The sequence below is a fragment of the Dasypus novemcinctus genome, chromosome 28 (assembly GCF_030445035.2).
Source record: "Dasypus novemcinctus isolate mDasNov1 chromosome 28, mDasNov1.1.hap2, whole genome shotgun sequence".
Lineage (NCBI taxonomy): Eukaryota > Metazoa > Chordata > Mammalia > Cingulata > Dasypodidae > Dasypus > Dasypus novemcinctus.
Genome location: NC_080700.1, coordinates 2,181,376 through 2,204,554, shown reverse-complemented (window position 1 = coordinate 2,204,554; position 23,179 = coordinate 2,181,376).

Here is a 23,179-nt window from a genome sequence, read left to right as displayed (position 1 = left end):
AGGATGATTAAGACATACCATGGGCCATGTCGTCTGAAGTGATCTAATAAAAAAGATCAGTCAGGTGAATCTACTCAACAGGTCCCAACTAGAATAGTTTTACATGCACAGGAATGGATTAGCTTTTAAAAGGTGATATTCTGAGGCCCACAAATGTTTACATTAAAAAGAGAAGAAAACAATATTTCAAAGACCTAATTGCACACCAGGAGGCACAAGGAAATAACAGCAAACTAATTCCAAAGGAAGTAGAAGGAAAGTAATAACAAAGATTAGAGCAGAAATAAAATAAATTGAGAACAAAAATAAGAAGCAATAGAGAGAACAAACAAAACCCAAAAGTTGGTACTTCAAGAAGATCAACAAAGTTAACAAACCTTTAGCTGGACACTCAAAGAGAAAAAAAAGATAAAGATGCAAATAAACAAACATAGAATGAGAGAAGGTCATTACTACAGATGCCACAGAAATAAAAGAGATCCTAATAGGATACTATCAACAACATTATACCAAAACTAGACAAAATAGACAAAATGGAAACATTCCTAGAATGCAGAAACAAACTAAACTGAACCTAGAAGATATAAAAGACCTCAACAAAACAATTACAGTTAAAGTGATTGAAACAGTCACCAAAAACCTCTCCAAAATGAAAATTCCAAGAACACATGGCTTCATAAATGAATTATACTGATTTTTCATGGAAGATCTAATACCATTCCTGGTCAAACTTTTCCAGAAATCAAGCATGAGGGAAGGCTACTAAACTTTCTATGAAATCAACATCACCATAATCCCAAAGCCAGTCAGAGATACTATGAAAAAAATAAAATTCCAGACCAATTTCTCTAATGAATATAGATGCAAAAATACATAACAAAATATTTGCTAAACAAATCCAAAACCACATTAGAATAATTACATATCTCAATCACATTTTGATTTTATTCCGTTTATGCAAGGATGGATAAACACAAGAATATCAATCAGTGTACTACACCACATTGATATAATGAAAAAGAAAAATCACATGACCATCTCAATTGATAAAGAAAATGCATTTGATAAAATACAGCATCTTTTCTAGATGAATCACTCTGAAAGATAGTAATGAAGGGAACTTTCTCAATATGATAAGATTAATATATGAAATACCCACAGCTAATATTTCATCCAATGGTGAAAAACTGAAAACATTTCCATTGAGAATGGGAATTTGACAAGGATGCCCACTGTCACCACTATTAGTATTGAGCTTTATCTAATAATTTTATCTAGAACAATTATACAAGAAAAAGGATTAAAATGCATCCTTTAGGAAAGGAAGAAATAAAACTGTCATTTTTGCTGATAATATGATCCTACACATAGTAAATACCAAAAAGTCCACAACTTAGCTTCTAGAATAGTCAGTCTCAACAAAGTGGTAAGATACAAAATTAAATTGCAAAATTATTAGCTTTGATATATATACTAATAATGAGTAATCTGATGAAGGTGTCAAAAAATTCCATTTACAATAGTGATTAAAAATCACTTTGAATTGTCCTGAATGATATTGCAGGGACAGATGTAGGACATTACATATTCTGCCATAACCTACTGAATGGACTGGGAGAAAGTGTAAACTTCAATGTAAACTATAATCCATGCTGTGTAGCAATGCTTCAAAATGTATTCATCAAATGCAATGAATGTACCACACCAATGAAAGAATTTGTTGATGTGGGAGTAGTGGGGGTTGTGGGGAGTGCGGTATACGGGAACCTCTTATATTTTATAATGTAACATTTTGTATGATCTATGTATCTTTACAAAAAATAACAAAAAAAGGGAAAATCACATATTTAGAAATAAAGTTAACCAAGGGTGTAAATGAACTGTATTCAGAAAACAAACCAAAGGAGATATAAATAAATCAAAGGGCATTTTGTGTTCATGGTTTCGAAGACTAAATGTCATTAAGATGTCAGTCAATTTTACCAAAACTGATTTAGAGATTCAATACAATCCCATGAAAATCTCAACATCCTTTTCTACAGTATGAAAAACCAACTGTCAAATTTGTTTGGATTGATAGGGAACTTGAATAACCAAAAATGTCTTTAAAAATAATAAATTTGAGGACTCTAACTTCCTGACTTTAAAGCACATTACTTAGCTACAGTGGCAAAAAACAACATGGAATTGGCATAATGATAGATATTGCAGGAACAGATGCTGGACATTACATATCCTGTCATAGCCCACTGAATGTACTGGAAGAGAGTGTAAACTATACTGTAAACTATAATCCATGTGGTGCAGCAGTGCTCCAAAATGTATTCACCAAATGCAAAGAATGTGCCACAATGATGAGGGAGGTTGTTGATGTGGGAGGAGTAGGGGAATAGGGTATGGGGCATGTGGGAACCTCATATATTTTAGTGTAACATTTTTTTGTGATTTATGTATCTTTAGAAAACAATTTAATAAAAATAGACTTAAAATTTTTTAAAAAGGTAGACATCTTGACCAATAGAATAGGATGGTGCTGGTTAAGCTGGATATCCATAGTTAAAAGAAAGAGGATTCCTATATCACACCCTATACAAAAATTGACTCAAAATGGATCAAGTACCTAAACATAAAAAACTAGAACCTTTAAAATCCTAGAAGAAAATGTAGGGAAACATCTTTGAGACCTTGTGGTAGGCAGTACTTTCTTAAACCTTACACCCAAAGCACAAAATAGATAAACGAGACATCCTCAAAATTAAACACTTTTGCACCTTAAAGGACTTTGTGAAGAAGATACAATGGAAGCCTTCTCATCGGGAGAAAATTTTCAAAAACTTCATATCTGATAAGGTTATGGTCTCTAGGTTATATAGTTTTCAGGTCCCCCTTGAGTTCTGAAAGAGCAATATTATATGGCTTCCTATCTCACTTCCCCTGGAATATTTCAGGCAGTTGAAATGTGATTAGAATGAAGAGCAATAATTGCCAGCAGATTGTTCTAAAAGTTTCTGTAAATGTTAAATGATGTGGGGTCAAGAAAGTTATGGTATGGGGTAAGAATCTAATAATGAAACAATTTCTAAAATACAAACTTCTGAAAATTTCTGTACAAGATCTTTAGAGCATTTTCTTCCATAATTTACAACAACAAGAGATTCAGAAAAAATCTAAATCAATTAATATTCTCCTGACTGCAAAACTTCCCAGAAACAGATCAGGACATGAGACATCTTGTAGAGTTGGAGAAAGCATACAAATGCAGGGCTGCATTGGGAGCTCAGTTCGATTATATGTTCGCAATCAGGAACAATTTTGTCAAGGGTTCCCAGGTAAAGTCATGGGTAATTAGAGCTGTGCCAAATAAATATGTTTGCCAAGTTGATTTTATCTATAATTAAATCTATAATTAAAGACTTTTGTCATTTTAACAATGACAGTATCCATATCGAATCCAACACTTAGATTTAAACATTCTAAAATAAATGGAAGAATATGACGATTTATTTTTATTAATATTTATTTATTTTATTTTTTCTTTGTCTTTTTTTAAAGGATACATAGATCACAAAAATGTTACATTAAAAAACATAAGAGGTTCCCATATACCCCTCAACCCACCCTCCCACTCCTCCCACTTCACAACCTCTTTCATCATTGTGGCACATTCATTGCATTTGGTGAATACACTTTGGAGCACTGCTGCACCACATGGATTATTGTTTACACTGTAGTTTACACTCTCCCCCAGTTCATTCATTGGGTTATGGCAGGGTATATCATGCCCAGCATCTATTTTTATTTATTTATTTCTTCTTCTTCTTTATTTTCTTTTAAATTTTACATTCAAAAAATGACATCCCCATATACCCCCTACCCACCCATGCCACCCCTTTCACATCAATAAACTCTTCCGTCATTGAGGCACATCCACTGCACCTGGCAAATACATTCTGGAGAACTGCTGCAGCACATGGACAGTGGTCCACATTGTAGTCCACACTCTCCCCCAGTCCACCCAGTACAAAGATCATACAAAAAGTTTCTTTAAAAAAATAGGAGATTCTCATATGTCCCATTTCCCGCACCACTCACTTTTCCCACAATTTCTTTTATGAGTGTGGTACATTCATTGCATTTGATAAATAAAAGGTAAAAATAAATAAATAAATAATTAAAAAAAAATAGACTCTCACCAGTAAAAAAAAAAAAAAAATTCCCATTTGTCCCATATTGAAGTTGACACTCACATATGGAAATATGAAACATTCTAGCTTTTAAGCGAGTTTACAAGTAGCAGCGTGATTCAGGTCTTCTTAGAATGTCCCGAGTTAATGGCGCTGTCTTACCTACAACCCTGTCCAGAATTCCTTTAATTCTCAGAGAATAAAGAAGGGATAGGTGCTGACCATTTTCAAAGCTAATTCGGTTCTTATTTGTATTTTCATAGCACAATATTCAAATCTGATCCTGTGGCTGTGGTTATATGTCAGGAAATTTGTGCGTATAAGAGGCATAAAGCATATTACATTGCATATGAAGAGAGAGCTTTCAGCATCATTTATCCATGAGCTAAATGAGATGATAATTTCTTCTGTCTGGATATATGATTTTCCTTTTGACATGTGGTTAATTTATATGTACGTATGTATATATACACATACATTTATGCATACAAATGTGTAAAATGCATTTATTTTCTATCATTTAATAACTAATTGAAAGTTTATTTGCTCACAGAGTTGTAGGAAAGGAGTCTGGGCATAGTGTGGAAGGTTCTTTGCTCAGGGATTTACAAGGTTAAAATCAAGGAGTCAGTAGGGCTACATTTTTTCCAAAGCTCAGAAGTTTGGCAGAATCAGTTCCTTAAGGAATGAATGTGGATCCTGTTTCCCTGCTAGTTGTCAGCTATAATCTCTTTTAGGCTGCCCTCATTCCTTGCCACATGCACCCTTCATTTTCCATTGCCAACATCACATATTTCCACCATGTCTTGTATCTACTTGTCCATGTATCTTACTAAGTACTGAGTACATTGTCTATGACCAGCACAAAAAGATTTAAAAGGCTCAGATGAAAAGGTCAGGCTCATATGGACAACCTCCCCTTCTTAAAGAAAACAGACCTTATTACATAAGCAAAATCTTTTCCTGGCAGAACTTGAATTAGTGTTTAAAACAGCTGAGAGAAATTATGTGTATTCAAGAAGTCTTGAGGGCCCTCTTTTAAATTGACTTGAACAATATCTTCTATCATTTTCCAAGATTGATTGTGCCCCAGTGGTATATTTGGCACTGGGGAGTGTTCAGATAGTTTCACTTTTTAAAATCATTATGTGATATCAGAGGAAAGGATGGAAGAGAGAGTTTCCCAGGAGGCACAGAAAGTGACGATGGCGTCCACCCTTTCCACTTTCATGCAGTGTTATTGCAGGTAAAATGACTTAGAAAGTATCTTCTGAGAACAAACATTTATTCTAAATGTTGTTCCATGCATTCTAACTGCACCTATTCTAGATATCAAATCTTATTTTTCCTTAAGATCAAGCCTTTCTTGGCCATTGGACACAATTTCATTTTTCTTTCTTAAATATCCAAGACCATATATTCCCAGGTCCTGTTGATTTTCTGAAGTGTTCTTCCTTGAGCTTTGCATGCCAAGTCCATCCTTTATTCATGCATGAGGTCAACTCTTCTTTCTACAAAGAAAACTCCATACGCCTCTTGTTATGTGGACCTCTTTGATACAGTTACTCTGTATGGCACATTCATTTTTTATCATCATGTCATCCATGACCATCTCAGTGATTTGAATGTTTATAGGCTTGAGAATTGGTTTCTATTATATTGAAGGAATAAGCTGATCACTTAAGAAGTATAAATTTAAATTAATTAAGCAAACTTGAGAATGTGTGTATATTAAATGTAACCACATGGAGAAGGGAAAAAACATGTGGATGAGGGCAAATCTGATGAAAGTATTGGCATCTTCTAAACAAATATGTGGTGGATCCAGAACAGGCAGATCGTTGAGAGAGAAGCAATGCCTTCCTGTAGGATATGGGTCTGTGCAGCACCATTTCTGAATGCCTGGTAAGGGCATTACCTCTCCTAAGGTAATGGGCTTTTATGGAAAATGAACTTATTATTCATTAGAATTGGAAAAATACATGCCTTAAGACACTCCATATCAAGGAAAACTTCTTGGGGGCTTTACGCAGGATTCTTTGAAGGAAAAGTTAAAAGTATGAAATAACTCTGTTATCTATAAAATTGTAAAATTGCTCCAATTGTTTTTATCTCTTAAATGTATTCTGTTAATGATCAGTATTAACTCAAAAATGAGGCCAGGGGTTTTGTTTATTCATTTATAGCTTAATGTTCTATGACTAGAAGTGTTCATGATATTGTTATTTGCATAATTCCATAAAAATGTGGCGATTTGGGGTAGGAAAAGTGAAGAACCTGATCTATAAGACCTGGGAAGCTATTTTACCTAGTACCAGTAGGTGGGGCTGTTACACATTTAGTCTGCTTAGCAACTGTGTCTGCTTAGCACTGCTAGCAATTTGTGATTTGTTAGCACTATTAGTAATTAGGTGATTTGGATGACCTAAATAAGAATGTAATGGGTGACTAATTTTTGGAGGTAGTATTTGTGATTAGGGCAATGCAGAGGCCTGGTTTTGCAAATATTGATATGCCTTTGATAATTCCAAGAAGGACTTCAAATATGTATTCGAAATTCAGAATAGACTGTTATAGACATATAACTTATGCACTATTTCTTCATTCTAGTGAATTGTATCAGTATATTACACATAGTTTCTGGCACAATAAATATGGATTCAATTAAGTTCTGAAATTAAACACTCACAGAGGCATATATTTAATTACAAAATTAATTTATGCTTTCAAGGTGATTGCAACTGGTTTTGAAGAGTCCAGTTAATAAAATATTTTATTTTGTCAATTTTGCTAAACTTTGTTGAAAATTAGAGACTTAAGTTGTTGATTTCTGGGCATTTTGGAGGCATACATTTGCATTTATTGTTGTAATGGTATTTTTATCCCTTCCTTCCGTTATTTATCTTCACAATGCACTCCACAGGTGTATTTGCCTTAATACGCTATGATGCTTTGTATAGGCTCCTAGGGGACTTGGTTGTCTACTCAGAGCTCAATTAATGGGTTCCCAAGATTGGGGGACTGAGTGCATCAAACTGGTAAGCAAGATGTTGTCTTTTTTTTTCTCTGTTTATTTTTTTTAATGTTACATTCAAAAAATATAAGAGGTCCCCATAAACCCCCACCCCCTTCACCCTACTCCTCCCACATCAACAACCTCTTTCATCATTGAGGGACGTTCATTGCATTTGGTGAATACATTTGGGAGCGCTGTTGCACCACATGGACAATGGTTTACATTGTAGTTTAAACTCTCCCCCTGTCCACCAAGTGGGCCATGGCAGGACATACAATGTCCAGCATCTGTCCCTGCAGTACCACCCAGGACAACTCCAAGTCCTGAAAAATGTCCCCACATCATATCTCTTCTTCCCTTTTCCAACCCTCAGCAGCTACCATGACCACTTTCTTCACATCAGTGCTACATTTTCTTCCGTTACTATTCACAATAGCTCCATAGTAGAATATCAGTAAGTTCACTCTAGTCCGTACTTTATTCCTCTGTCCTATGGACCCTGGGATGGTTATGTCCTCTCCCCCTCTATATCAGGAGGGGGTTTAGATTCCACATGGATAATGGATGCAATTCTCCTGCTTGCAGTTGTAGGCACTCTTGGCTCCCTGGTGTGGGGGTTGACCTTCTTCACCTCCCTGTTAGCTGACCAGGGTAAGTCCAATAAACTAGAGGGTAGAAGTTGTAAGTCTGCTGAGGCTCAGGGCCTGGCTGTCACATGTACAGTCCAGAGTTTCAGGTCTCCTGAGTATACACCAACCCCAGCACCAACCACAGGTCTAGTAGAAGTGACAGAAGAGGCATGTGTAGAAAGGTCACATCTGAGTCCAACTCCATCACACTCAGGAATACAAACTCCTAAGGAGGGCTAACTGACATGGCACTGAACTCAAGATGTTGTCTTAGTCACAACTCCTCATCCTCCTGATGCTCCGGGTCTCAGGTAAGAGGTTTAAGAGAATATTATCTTTATCAAGTTAAAGAATGGTTTTAACATGCAGAGTGAACAACCGTTTCATCTAAAAGGATTTGTTTTAGGACTTATTATTTCTGATAAATATCTAAACCCACCTTTAAACACATATTTTATGTATTTGTGATTCAATGTATGATCAATGTTCTTTTTTGACTGCAGGTGCTAGTGGGGACATCATGATGACTCAGTCTCCTGCTTCTGTTGCTGAGTCTCCAGAAAAAATCATCACTTCAAGTACAAGTCCAGTCAGAATGCTAGCAGCCACTTAGCCTGGTACCAGCAGAAACCAGGACAGGCTCCTAAACTTCTGTTATGGTGCATCCTCCCAGCCATCTGGCATCCCTGATCAATTTAGTAACAGTGGATCTGGAAAACACTCTACTCTCACCATCAGCAGTCTCCATTCTGAAGATGTGGGAGATTACTATTGCCAGCAGTATTGCTGTAGAAGTTGAGAGGTTCAATTATTTGTGTATAGAAAGGCCAGGACTCAGTAATAATTTTGGGGAAGGAAAAGTGATTTATTGATGGCCAGCCAGACTCTGGAACTTTCTGTTCCAAACCCAAGCCCAGAACAAGATTTTCAAGTTCTTTTTATACAGGGTGGAGAGTCAGAGGGTGCTTTTATAAAAGAAAATGACTTTCTTTGTTAGTTAGGTGTTTGCCTGAGTACCAGATATGTTTTGAATTAGCATCTTGTCCACATTTCGTCTGGATGCCACTCTGAATATACATTCAGTCTTACATCCTTTCTGAACATTCAACGACGATAGGGCCTATATCACTTAACTGGATTTCTAGAGACTAGGCACACTTGGATACAGAATTAGATTATTTTGAATTCATGCACAGGCTATATTATATTTCCCAATTGGGGCCAAGTCCAGGTGCCCTTAAGCTTCAGCATCACCACCATCAGAGCTTCCCTGGACTGAATGGTATGTATATAGAGTTTGCATTGCTACATTGCCTCCCAGGCCTGGAGTTGTTGCCATAGTCACCAAGGGCAGGGCTGCAGCCTCTCACTGTCCCACACCCACAGGTCAGGGCACATACAGCTTAGGTTATCTATGAAGAGACAACAGCCTCCCACCCACAGCCCACAACAGTATAGCAAGTATCTTACCACAGTGCTTCAGCCTCGAACACAAACCTCCTCCCAGGACTGTAGGTCAGTAAGCGCTGCAGCACCAGCTGCTTCCTCATCAAACAAGCTTGAACTTGTTTGCTTCCTCCATCTGTCTGAGGAGCCACATATTTCTAGATCATTGTACCATAGAAACCTGTATGTTTTGCCTGATTATATCAAATGACTGGATCACAAATAATTTGTATAAATTGCCATCTGTGTACCATATGTCCAGTAAGCTTAACACTTTGATGAATCAATTCACTGTTTAATATGTCTCCTTAATGCTGACAATTTTGCCATCTTAATTCCTCATACACTTAATCTTCATCCTTCTCTGCCATTATTTCAAAATTTGGACCTACTCAATATTCGGTTCTTGATCCTTTATATTCAAAACTTCCCACATAATAGGTCTTCTTCTACTCTTACTTTTTCCCTTCCATGCACCCTTTATTCCAGCCAAGATTCTCAGGTCAATGTCATATAAAGTGATTTCTTACTCTATTTTCTTTTTATATGTCAACATGTATTTTCATTTGATACTGTCATAAAATAATAATTGTGAATGCCTATAATTCCATGCTCCCTGAAGAATATTTATTTTATAAGGGGATGATTAAATTAAATATATCGATCTTAAGTTGGATATAAAATTTTCCTCCAGTGCTCATATTTCTATGAACGTCACTTCATTTCTGTAGTTCTCTTATAAATGTTTGAACTATGTAATTAACTTAAAGTTCAATGATAAATATATTGTCATAGGATTTGGGTTCAATTAATCATATTCCCATATATGTGAAAAGCCACATACATATTTATTCTTTACAACATTGCTTATTGTAGTAAAAGATTAAAAACATCTAACATTTCTATCAATAGGAGACTGCTTATGTCTAGGTGATAGAATGCAACCTTTAAAATGAGGGATACATTTTATCAAAATTAATATTTTCTAAGTTCAAAGATATAATGATACATGAGGAAGCAAAGTGCCATATTTATGTTACCTTTCAGAAAAAAAAATTTGCAGAAAAAGACAATATATGCATGTTCATATTTTCAAAGAATATTTGAAAACATGCCTTTTTTTTGTACTGCCCTGTATTAGTCAGCCAAAGGGGTGCTGATGCGCAAAATACCAGAAATTGTTTGGTTTTTATAAAGAAAATTTATTTGGGGTAGGAACTTACAGATACCAGGCCATAAAGCATTAAGTTACTTCCCTCACCAAAGTCTATTTGGAGCAAGATGGCTGCTGATGCCTGTGAGGGTTCAGGCTTCCTGGATTCCTACATTCCTGGGGCTTGCTTTCCTCTGGCTTCAAGGTTCCTTCCTTCCTGGGGCTGGCTTCTCTTTCCTCTGTGTGCTGACTTTCCAGGGCTCCAGTTTAAGTCTTCAGCATCAAACTCCAAAATCAAAACTCCAACATTAAAAGCCCTCAACTCTGTTCTTCGTGATGCCTTTCATCTGTGAGTCCCCATCCAGCCAGGGGTGGGGAATCAATGCCCTAGTCAGAAGTCAATCATGCCCAGGTACAGATCAGATTACAAGCACAATCCAATATTTCTTTTTTAAATACATCAATTATATAAATGGGTACATGCCCTATTCCTTCTCTCCATCTCATTTAGTCATTTTCACTCTTTCAAAGGCAATTCTTTAATTATTTAATGCTGTCCCTCTAGAAATATGTGACAACTTTCCTCCTGAAAGTTTTCAACTTTCTCTCTAATCATTCCTTGGGCAATGAAAGAAATCATGGTTCTTAAGTCTGTGGTAACCGAATACTTTGGATGACTTTTAATTAACACATACATCTCAGTGTAAAAGTGGAAAATCTCCAGACATTCTAGCATTATTTCTACAATGACTTCAAAAAAATGGGAGGATAAAACTTAATTTCAGTGACTATCTCATTAAACCTGAGGAGTATACACCAAACACTCTGAAATTCATGATCATTCTTTTATGCTAGTAAAATTATTATTGATACTAAGAAATCCATGTCATTACTTTTTAAAATTTTTATTGAGTGCATTCTCTATGTCAGGTGCAAATATCTCCCTATCATTCTAGTTGGGGAGACTAGACTAGACTACCATGCCCAAACCACAATAGCATAAACCTACCCGTCGGTTGGGCATTAGATTGACTGGACCACACGTCTCTCATTACCTGGCATACTAATTCTACCTTATTTTGATGTCTATTAGGGGACTCCAAAAGAGGAAATAAAAGCCCATATACTTATCTGAAATCTAGAATTAGTACTAGCACAATATGCCATTTGCTGCATTGTATAGTTTCTATATTTAAAATAAGGGCAATTAACACCGACCACTCTATAGAAGAGATTGCAAAGTCTCATGAATGGATTCAGAGAGATATGAAAATTTGTTAACATTTTGCAATTGATATTTCACTGATAGGCAAGAAATTGTACATTTGAGCAACGTGGAGGCTCTCAGGAGGTAACTCTTAGGCACCCTGCGGCTCTCAGCTTAGTTCATATTTCAGGCACACAAGCTCATAAGCACAGTGATCACTATCAAGGGATCATTGTTGGACCATCTATCTTTATTGGTTTTTGCCATTGAACTTGAGGGATTGTTGCTATTCTATTGGGGAATGTGATAGAGCTCCCCTGGCTAGGAACTCAGCACTACCTCAGTTGTCATTTTTAACTGTAACTACTATGAAAATATCCAAACATCAAACCATTTGTCCTTTCCCCAGTAATGATCTTTTTACATGTTCATATTATATTTGCTGCAGCTGATGTGCAGTCATTGAAACAATAGCTTTCAAACACGATTCCATTTGGGTTTACATTCTGGTTTATATAAATGCCCTGGAGAACTCCCTACCAGCCATGTGGCCCCTGTCAATAACACCCCACACCAGTGTTCCTCCCCTGCCAGAGTAGAAACTCTCTGTGGTCCAAAACTTCTTTAAAAATGAAACCTAGTATATTGCCAGGTTCCATTAATAGTAAAATGGAATATAATGATGGCTTTAAAAGTTAGATATAGAATACAGACTAATTTTTAAAAATTAAAGTAAAAATAAATTGGGGTATCAAAAAATGAAAAAAAATGAAAAAGCTTTGTTTTTGACATTTTGCCTTTTATTACTGCTATATGTATTGCCCTGTAAGTACAGTGGCAGGGCAATTTCTTCCATTTCTTCCTCAGTGTCTATATCTTTTCTTTTTTTTTCTTCTAATTAAGTTTGTCTTCACCAAAGTTTTAGATCACAGTAATTTATATATACAATATATGGTATTCCCACATATCCAACATCAAACCCTTTGTCCTTTCCCCAGTAATGATCTTTTTACATGTTCATATTATGTTTGCTGCAGCTGATGTACAGTTATTGAAACAATAGCTTTCAAACATGGTTCCATTTGGGTTTACATTCTGGTTTATATTTTAGACTATACAATTTTCTAAATTGTTAGTTATCTCATGTTTTACATTATGGTTTACATTTTAGCCTATAGACTTTTATACATTTTTGGTGTAATTTAACCTGTCCTATATCCATCATGGCATGATCTTGTGGAACATTTCCATTGCCCCACAGTTACACTGATTCCATCTATTCAGTACCTCTTTCCCCCTCCCCTCAGGGCTCACAGTGACAATCAATCTTCATTGCTTGAAGGCCTATATTCAGAGATACTTGTAACAATGATGAGGGCTTTGCATACTCGACTGCTCTAACCCATTGGGAGCCACCAATTCTCTCAAGAGATGCAGTTCTCTCTGTTTGAGAACATCAGTCCTCCTCAGGATGGGGATATACCTTCCCTCTCATTGTATGAGTTTCCATCCAATGATATCGCCCACTATGACAAAATGAGCACTCATACACTCTCTAGAAGCCTGCCCTTTGTCAGATGTCCCCTCTTAAGCATCTTAAACAGATAGCCTTCCTTATTATATTTTCTAAAGAGTTTTCTCTACATTATAGTTTCAACTACATACCTGTCAATCTCTTATGTTCAAATGTTCTCCCCACCTTCCCCCCAATTTCTTGGGCCATCTGACCCATCTTCCCATTCATAGCCCCCCTCAAGCCTGCAAAGCCCTACCCAAAGGTATCCCTATAACCCCATTTTTATCCCTTTCCTGTACAAATACTTACATTCAGTCTATCATAGATTTCATTCATGTAGGTGTCAACTCACAACCTTTCTCTACCCCCCAACTTCCTTTAAGCCTATCATCCAGTCTCTAGTTCTCTGAATCAGCTTGGTTTACTTATTTCATATTATAGAGGTCTCGTAGGATTTTTGTCCTTCAATGCCTGGGTTGCTTCAGACAGTGAAGTATAAGTCAGAGGATCTGGGTGGTGACACCATCTTGTAGCATCTTTTTTTTGCATGATATTGCTTTTTCTTTGTCAGTTTAGCTAAGTGTTTATCGATTTTGTTGATCTTCTTGATCAACTAAATCTCCCTCTCCCAGTTATATGAGGCTGGCTGACTTTTTAAAGTTAATTAATTTATTTATTTTTAATGTTACATTAAAAAATATGAGGTCCCCATAGACACCCCCCCCCCACTCCTCCCATAACCACAACCTCCTCCAACACCATGGGACAGTCATTACTGGCTGACTTTTATACCAGACAGTTCACCTCTATAGATTTTTACAATTCATTCATTGTCTCATGCTGCTTTTGACTGAAGGGCAAATTCCAGGAGCATGGTTGCCCCATAGGAGACATTCCCAATATGGTCTTTCTTAGGAAAACAGGGCCAAGAAACCCATGAATGGAATGCAGACTCGATCCAAAGTGCCATGTGGAGGGGATCAAGAAGGGTGCTCAAAACTTTTGGTTCCCCAAAACTGAGCCATCCTGGAATGCTCAGCAAATGCAGTCTTCAGTTAATTGTCCCCTGTACTCTGAGGTTGTGCTATGTCTTTAACTCTCTACAACCTCTGCCCCTGTTCAGGAAGGGCTGAAACAATAGCTGACTTCATAACTGCTCCCCCACCAATATGAATTCTCTAATCAAACTCTATGATCAGTGATTAGCTGTGCAAAGCTCTGTCACTGGGAGAAATGATTTTTATATCCCTTTCTGTCACCAGCTGCAACCCAAGACCTAGTCCTCATTATGGCCTGCAGCAAGAGTTGGGAATGGGCACTGTAGCATCACCTGCAGACAGAGTAATTTACAGGTCTTTACTGTAACTTGCCAGCCTGTTCCTCTCACTCTTCTCTTGATGCTATAAAGTGTTAATCTGGCCTCTAGAGTTTCAAAGTATTTGTTTCAGACAATTCCTGTCTATTTAATTTTTGTTTTGAAGGAAGGATTGAGTCCTGGAGCTCCCTACACTGTCATCTTTCCCAGAAATCTCAATATGCCTTATTCTTATATTCATATCAGAAATTGCCTACTTGCTTGATAATCTAGCCAAGTGATCCAGTGTTGGAGGTAATGAAATATGACTAGATCTGTAGAACAAATAAAATCTGCTGGCATATTGAAAGTGAGGGGTAAGAAAAAGTAAAAGCAATGACTAATAAATGATTCTGGATTTGAGCAACTAGAACATTTCAAATGTCATTTACTGTGTTTGGGAAGGCTGAAGCAAAGAATCTGGGGAGGTGGAAGATGTGTATGATTCAGTTATTTATTTGTATATATTAAGTTTTTGAGATGCTTGCTAGCTCTCCTATTGACAATGTCCCTTATGGTGAATCTATGAGTCTGAAGTTCAGGGAAACAGTCTGTGCTGGAGATTGGGAAATGGGGCAGAGTGGAAAGAGAGATGAGTAGAGGATTGTGGGCTGGGCTCTTGCAGGGATCCCAAAGTTAGAAACCAGAAAGATGAGAAGAAACCAGTCAAGAAGACTGAGAAGTGTCCAGTGAGGTAGAATTTGTTCATAGCATAAAGATACCTCTGATCCAAGAATATACTTTAAGAATATATTTCAGTTTGGAAATATAAAATAAAATGTTTAAATGAAAATCTACTTTAGAACAAATTTTTAAAAAAAATATTGTATTTTTGAAGATCCATAGATAACAAAAAATGTTCCATTAAAAAATATAAGTGGTATCCCACCCCACACCCCCACTCCTCCCAAATGAACAACCTCTTTCATCATTGTGGCACATGCATTGTATTTGGTGAATACATTTTGGAGCACTGCTGCATTTTATGGATTCTAGTTTACATTGTAATTTACAATCTCCCCCAGTACATTCAGTGGATTGTGGCAGGATATATAATGTCCAGCATCTGTCCCTGTAAAATCATTTAGCACAATTCCAAGTCCCAAAAATGCCCCCACAACATATCTCTTCTTCCCTCTCCCTGCTCTCAGCAACTACCGTGGCCATTTTCTCCACAACATTGCTGCAGTTTCTTCCATTACTAGTTACAGTAGTAGAATACCAGTAAGTTTACTCCAATCTATATTTTATTCCTCCATCCTATGGACCCTGGCATGGTGATTTCCACTCCAACTCTATATCGAGAGAGGACTAAGATCCCACATGTTTGATCGATGCAATTCTCCTGCTTGGAGTTATAGGCACTCTTGGCTTCCCAGTGTGATGGTCGACCATCTTCACCTCCCTGCCAGCTCACTTGGGTAAGTCCAAAGAAACTGATAATGTGAGTTGCAACTCTGCTGAGGCTCAGGGCCCAGCTAGCACATGGCCAATCCAGAGATTCAAGTCTCCTGAGTATACACCAACTCCAGCACCAACCACAGGTTCACCAAAAGTGCCAGAAGAGGCATGTGTAGAAAGATCACATATGAGTCTAACTCAATTACACTCAGGAACACAAACCACAAAGTAAGGCCCATTGAGAAGGCACTGAACTCCAGAACCACTTGCAGTGACCATAGAACCTGTGTGTCTCTGTAGCCCTCAGGAGCACCAGTACCTGGGGTTGTATCTACTTTGGCTGTCTCTGGAATCCTGCTGAGGTGTGCTTAAGCATGACCACTCTTGAATGGTGCAAGTGCTGTTTTATCTATGGGATTACAACTTCCCATACGCTGAGGGAAATTTGGGAAGTTATTTTTTAAGAAAATGGGGCATTTTCTAGCTTGTGCTGGTCATATACATGCATTACAAATTATAAGGAAGATTGCTCATCAGCCTCCCTCTTTTAAGTATCTCAGAATAATAAATTAATAAATAACCTAATACTTCATCTATCCTAACCTCTTCATTTTACATACAAGTAGCAGAAGCCCAGGCAAAAAAATTTTGTGCAAGGCCATTTACGTTTTCCATTAGACTCGATTACTACTCCTCTCTCCAACCCACCCAACTCCATCTACAACCAAGTTCAGCAAAGTATTTCTTGTAGGTTAAAGGGTACATGGAATGAATAGAGAATACACTAATAAAAGTTTCACTGAATTCCTGGATTAATAAATATATCAGCCTTTTTAGACTGGCTAAAAGACTGCCCTTTATTTTAGATGTGAGTTATTACCACGTACTTTTTGAAAAATGTATACATTATATCTTTCCTTGGTAAACCAAATTTTTGGCAGGATCTCTAAAAAGATTAAGTCATCATTGACTCTAAAGACAGCAAAAGAGCCATTTGCTACTGAACTGGAACCAATATCACTTAGGATTGGGTCCAGAATGTTTATCAGTCAGCTTCCAACCCACCAGTCCTGCCCAATTTGTGGGGAGAAACACTTGACAATCCATCTACACTCTATCAACAATGAAGAGGCTATGGGTGTTATATTTTATTATTCTCTGTAGAGTCATTGCCACCAAAAGAAAAGATGATTTAATTCTCTACCTCCCTTTCAACACTTGCCATTTTCCATTTTATTGATAATAGCCATACTCGTGTGTATGAAGTGATATCCCATTTGGTTTAAAATTGCATTTCCCTAACACCTAAGGATGTTGGGTATTATTTCATGTACTTTTTGGGAATGTTCCATTTTTTAAAATGCTAAATAATTGCATACTCTGAGGCCAAAGGAGACCTTTTCAAGGATATTTTAACTATGTGCAAAAAATAAAGGGCTCTAAAATATCAGGCATTAATAGACACTCAATATGTTCTTACATTCTCAAACTAGGATAAATGTGTACTATGCAACCAATTTTCCTAATATTTAGCAGAATTTGGGGCCTTGTATGTGGTTTAAAATTTTCACTCTTCTATTTGTGCTGAAAAAGAATGTGAACTCAACATTTATTGCATGCAGTGTTTTACAGATGACATTTATTTCCCATCTATTGAACAACTCCATATACTTACAGATTTTTTTTTTAAGATTTATTTATTTATTTAGGCCCCCCCCCCCCCGGTTGTCTGTTCTCTGTGTCTATTTGCTGCGTCTTGTTTCTTTGTCTGCTTCTGTTGTCAGCGGCAGGGGAAGTGTGAGCGGCGCCATTCCTGGGCAGGCTGCACTTTCTTTCACACTGGGTGGTTCTCCTTACGGGTCCTTGCGCGTTGGGCTCCCGTATGCAGGGGACACCCCTGTGTGGTGCAGCACTCCTTGCGCGCATCAGCACTGCACATGGGCCAGCTCTACACGGGTCAAGGAGGCCCAGGGTTTGAACCATGGACCTCCCATGTGGTAGACGGATGCCCTAACCACTGGGCCAAGTCCGTTTCCCCAGATACGTTAGTAATTTATCAGAAGTGGATATCTTTGAAAGAGTTCAAATATATGGAAATAATTATCATTTTTATAATAATGCCATTTTTACTATTTATACTTTTAAATTCTGTTGTTAGTGCCTACAGGTTTAAGATGGTTATGCCTTTGATGAATATTAAATATTTCGAAATTTAACTTAACCCTTTATCTCACATAATATTTTTCCTATTTACTTTAAAAACTCTACATTTCCCTTACATTAATATATTAACCCCAGATCCCTTTTATTTGTTTATATTTTTGTTTATATCTCTTATTTTCAAACTTTCCTGAGCCATTATAATTTTCACTTCTCTTTAAATAGCATATAGCTGTTCAATTATTATTTAATATCTAATCTGACAAACTTTTTCTATTATTGAGAGATAATCCACTTACAATTTTGAGTACTTTCTGTTCACTTTAATGTATTTTTTGCCTCACATTTTATATGTTTCATATTGTATTTTCCTCCCATTTTGCCTTTTGTTGGGTTGTCCTGGCATTTTTTTTTTTCCTTCCTTTATTCAATTTCCCCCCACGTAGGAGTTTGGAGTAACATCCCTGCCTTTAGTAATTTCTCTGGAAAAGTCAAGAAACATCATGGTCTCAAAAATATAAACATATTTAACCCTCTCTTGAACAATACAAGGACCCCAGGCTAAATCTATTGAAGCCTCTCAGGCCACCATTCTCTCTAAGGGTGTCTGCTCAACTGGCTCCTGGCCAAGAGCTCTTTCCTCTGCATCCTAGAAGAAATAGGAACCCCCTCACCTTTCTCTCATTTTCTATCCCCTTAATTATTTTCTTCATCTATGTGTCTTCCCCGCTCAAGAATGTAGCTTCTCGAAATAGGACCTTATCCCCGTCTTTCCGTCTCTTTCAGTAGTGTTGAGAAGAGTCCCAGTGAGCTCCCATCGGTACCTGCAGGAGTATAGTGCTGTTTCTCCAAGTTTTCCATGATTTATTAACCCAGATGAAGAAGTCACACAGAGAAGAATGGTAGATTAAAGTGCAGAATAAACATGTAATGCCATGTAATATATAAATATGGGAACATAACTTTTATTTTACTCACTTTTCTGTCCATTAAAATTTTTCTTTAGGACTAGTAATCAGAATTTTGGTAAGTGGAAGAGAAAAATAGATTAAGTATTCTAAAAAGCTGGGAAAAAGTTTTGCCATCCTTTTAGCATAAAAGCATCATTCGAAAATTATTGAGCCAGAATTTCAATCATAAATTCTGTAGTATGCTTTACCCATTGCAAATATCACCAATTGAGCAAGATTAATAAACAGATTAGGTAATGTATACTAAAGGTTTTATGTTTACTATTCAAGCTCAATAATTTCTGAAAAATGTTATAAAAATAAAGGGATGGATAAGCATTTTCACTAGCTTTTTAGAATATTTTACTGTATTTTTCATTTCCATTTACTATCAGTAAATGTACTTGTCCCATTGGAAAATTATAATGAAAAGAAAGGTGAACAAAATAAAAATCACATTTCCATACTCATGAAATACTTCATTTAAATTAACAAAGTCTATTTAAAGTTTAGAATTTGCTAAAATAATAAAGAATAAAGTGACGTTGCATCTATTTCCTTCCTCTTTATCTTAAATGTGATATTCACTCACTATCACAGGTTAGTATACACAAGTTTTAAAGAAAAAAATTAACTGAAAAAACAACTACAAACCAATCCATATAATCTTAAATAATATAAACATGAAGTAATAGTCTTTTCTAAATGTGAATCATTTGTTTAAAAAAAATAACTACATGTGGAGGCCGTGCTGCCCTCTGACTGGCTTTGGGCCCCACAGGGTCAACCTGCTCAGCCTGCTTCTTCCTGAAACCTGCCCCCTTGCAGGTCTGGTAAAGCTGACACTTTGCCCTGCTAACCCTCTACAGCAGCTTGGGCCTGGAAAGGAGGCATCTGCTTTCTTGTTGGGAGGAGGCTTCCCTGCAGGGTGAACTGGGTTGGAAGGCCCAGGACACTCCTCACAGCTGAGCCTGTAAGACCTGTGCTTGCCCCACCTTGGCCAAGGTTCAGCTGCTCATCCTTTCTCACGGCCTAACAAATGGGTCTCCCCCAACTGTCTTCTACTTCACAGCCTTGCTCTTTGCCTTCCCCTCCACCATGACCCTGTGGCCCCTGACGTGCTCTGGTCTGCTCTGTGACTCAGGCTTCCAGGGTCTGGGCCAAAGGGGCCAACCACTGTGGCTCCTCAGCCCAGAGCCATAGCCTTACCACCCTGAAGTGGAAATGGGGGAGAGTGGGATTTAGGGACTTGGGCAGAATTGAGACTCACAGAACCAGGAGGAAGTGGATCCTGTTGTGCAGGTGTCAGGCAGCCAGATGTAGCCAAAGCTTTCACCACCAAGGAGAGCAGGTCTGAGCAGAGGCAGATGCTGATGAGTTGGTGGCAGAGGTGATGGTTGTGAGGGGTGGCATAGAAGGGAATGCTGTGAAAGGGCCACTGGACCGTCCCCATTCAAGGACCATGGCTAAAAGCTGCTCTGGGAAGGACCTGCTGAGGGTCCCACATCACTTCAACAGGTGGAGTTGAGCTGATGGGAAGGCCTTGAGTTACCCAGTGCACAGGATAGGGCTGGGCAGTGGGACCTTTCTTCATTTTAAGATTTCAGAGTAGGTTTCTTCAGGGTTTTCTCAACTGCTGCCCATGGAGGAGGGATCAGTCTGACATCTCCTTTGGCATTGGATGTCTATACTGCTTCCAAAATGGGAAAGATTTCTGCTTGCCACCAGTTAAGACACTGTAGCTTAGAATTATGCCAATGTCCACATGTAGTATTCGAATAAATTCTTCATCATTAATATATTTACATATCTAGGGACTACAAAAGAATTGCTAAACTATAACTATATTCACATCAGCTTGTGGGATTATCAAAAAGGTTTTGATGTCAACTGCTCCCATATTCAAAAAGTATATATGAAAGTAGCAGCTTATAAGATTTTTAACCAGCACTCTCTACTGTAAGAATTTTCCTTGATTCTGGTTGGTTTATTGCAGAAACATCCTGTAGTAACCACTCTGGGATCAGCACTGATGACTTGAGTCTCAAAACTGGTTTTTCTTTTGGGGTTTGAAGACTTAGCAATATCATACAAAAGAGCAGCAGCAAGATGGCATCACAATCCCAGATCCTCAGTCTCCTCCTCCACTGTGTTGCTCATGAAAGAATATTTGCAAACATGGAGATGGAGCTTTTCCTCCAGAGTAATACACCTATACAGAATGATCCATGACAAACAATTAGGGCATTAATATGTCTTATAAGCAAAACATACCTGTCCTCCTATCACAGTTGCAGACTCTATATGTGACTAGATTTTGCTCTATCCCAAAGTTGAACCACAACCCTGGAGCATTCCCATGTAATTTCACCCCCAAATTAAGGCTTTGACTGATCACACCTTCTCATTTTAGTCTTCCCTATCTATGATAAATTAATTGAATAAATTGCACACAACTTTTCATCCTTTGTTATATCCATGCATTTTACAATGGTGCTTTTCACCCTGTCCTATAAGAAGGTAGGTCTAATGGTCCTTCTTTGAATATAAACTGGTCTTCTGCATTTCATTGATCCATATAATGAAGCAAAAGGCACATTGTACCAGAACTTAGTCTAGGCCCTGGAAACTTTGTGCTTTTACTTCCTCTTTTGGAGCCTGAAAATAGCCATCAGAAGAAGCTAGAAATAGCCTGCCAAGTGGTGAGAGATGTGGCCCAGTCAATCCAACGGTTAGCTGATAACCGGCAAACAGACATGAAGGAAATGAATGACATTTGAACCTAGATCAGCCAGTCCTCAGCAGACCTGTCAAAAAGCTGTAAACCAAGAGTAGACCCAGCAAGTCAGTTTAGCATGCCATTTTGCACAGACTTCACAACTAACCAGTGAACTCAACAGCTTAAGTTTTATGCTATTGGGCTTTGGGGGGAAGTTTATTTCATGGCAATAGCTAACTGAAACACAATCTTCTTTTAAATTGCTATCTGTTCTTACCCCACCAAGCTCTTCTCACCTGCAATGATTTATTTTTCTTCCTAGTACTTAAAAAATGACTTAGCAAACATTTTACTTATGCTTTTATTTATTTTCTGTCTCCCCAAATAGAGTGATAGGAGGGATCTTTGTACCTGACATAGAGTGAGCATTCAATAAATATTTCTTAAGGGAATGAATGTATGGATTCCTTAAAACCAATAATTTAAAAATGTCTCTCATTACTCTCAGAAAAGAGCAGTTATATGTGACTGGGTATTTAGTGTGTTCTCCTAAGGTTTGATGAGAAATTTGCTGAGAAAAATTTCATCCACTCATGTATTTTCAAAATCATTGCAGAAATAATACTAGGATGTTTAGTGTTTTTCTACTTTTACAATGATATGAATGTGTTAATTAATATTTATGCAAATTATTCAGGTTACAGTGATTTAAGAACCATAATTTCCTTCATGATTAAAGAGAAAGTTGAGAATTGATGAAAAAACAATGATGGGGGATGCTGTCACATATTTCTTGAGGGGCAGAATTTAAAGAATTATAGAACTGTCTTTGAAAGAATGAGGAAGACTGAAAGAGACTGAGAGGACAAGAGGACAGAACAAAAGGAAATCAAATTTCAGGTATTCTGTTACTATATGAATCTCTATATATTCTTTTAGAATTTAATCTTTTTTTTTTTACAAAAATGAAACACACCACATTTAGCATCTTGGTTTTCCAGTTAACATTATATCTTTGAATTCATAGAATCCTATTTTTAATTGCCTCCCTCAATTTTTAAAGGCTGCATTCTATCATATAGATATAAGTACTCTCATATTGATAGAAATAAAAGTTATTTTAATATTGTATTACAGAAAGCAATGTTTTAAAAGGATTTCTTAAATATCATTTTATACATATGGGAATATGATTAAGTTAACCCAACACCTATGACAATATAGGTAATACTGACCTTATAGTCAATTTTATGGGTCAACTATTTAAAAAGAAAACCATAAAATAGGGTGACATTCATACATATATGAAACTTGGTGTAAAATTTCATATCCAACCTAAGGTCAGCATATTTCGATTAACTACCATCTTGCCCTATTATATAAATATTCTTCAGGGAGCATGTATATTAAAGGCATTCACAACTATTATCTAATGGCAATGATA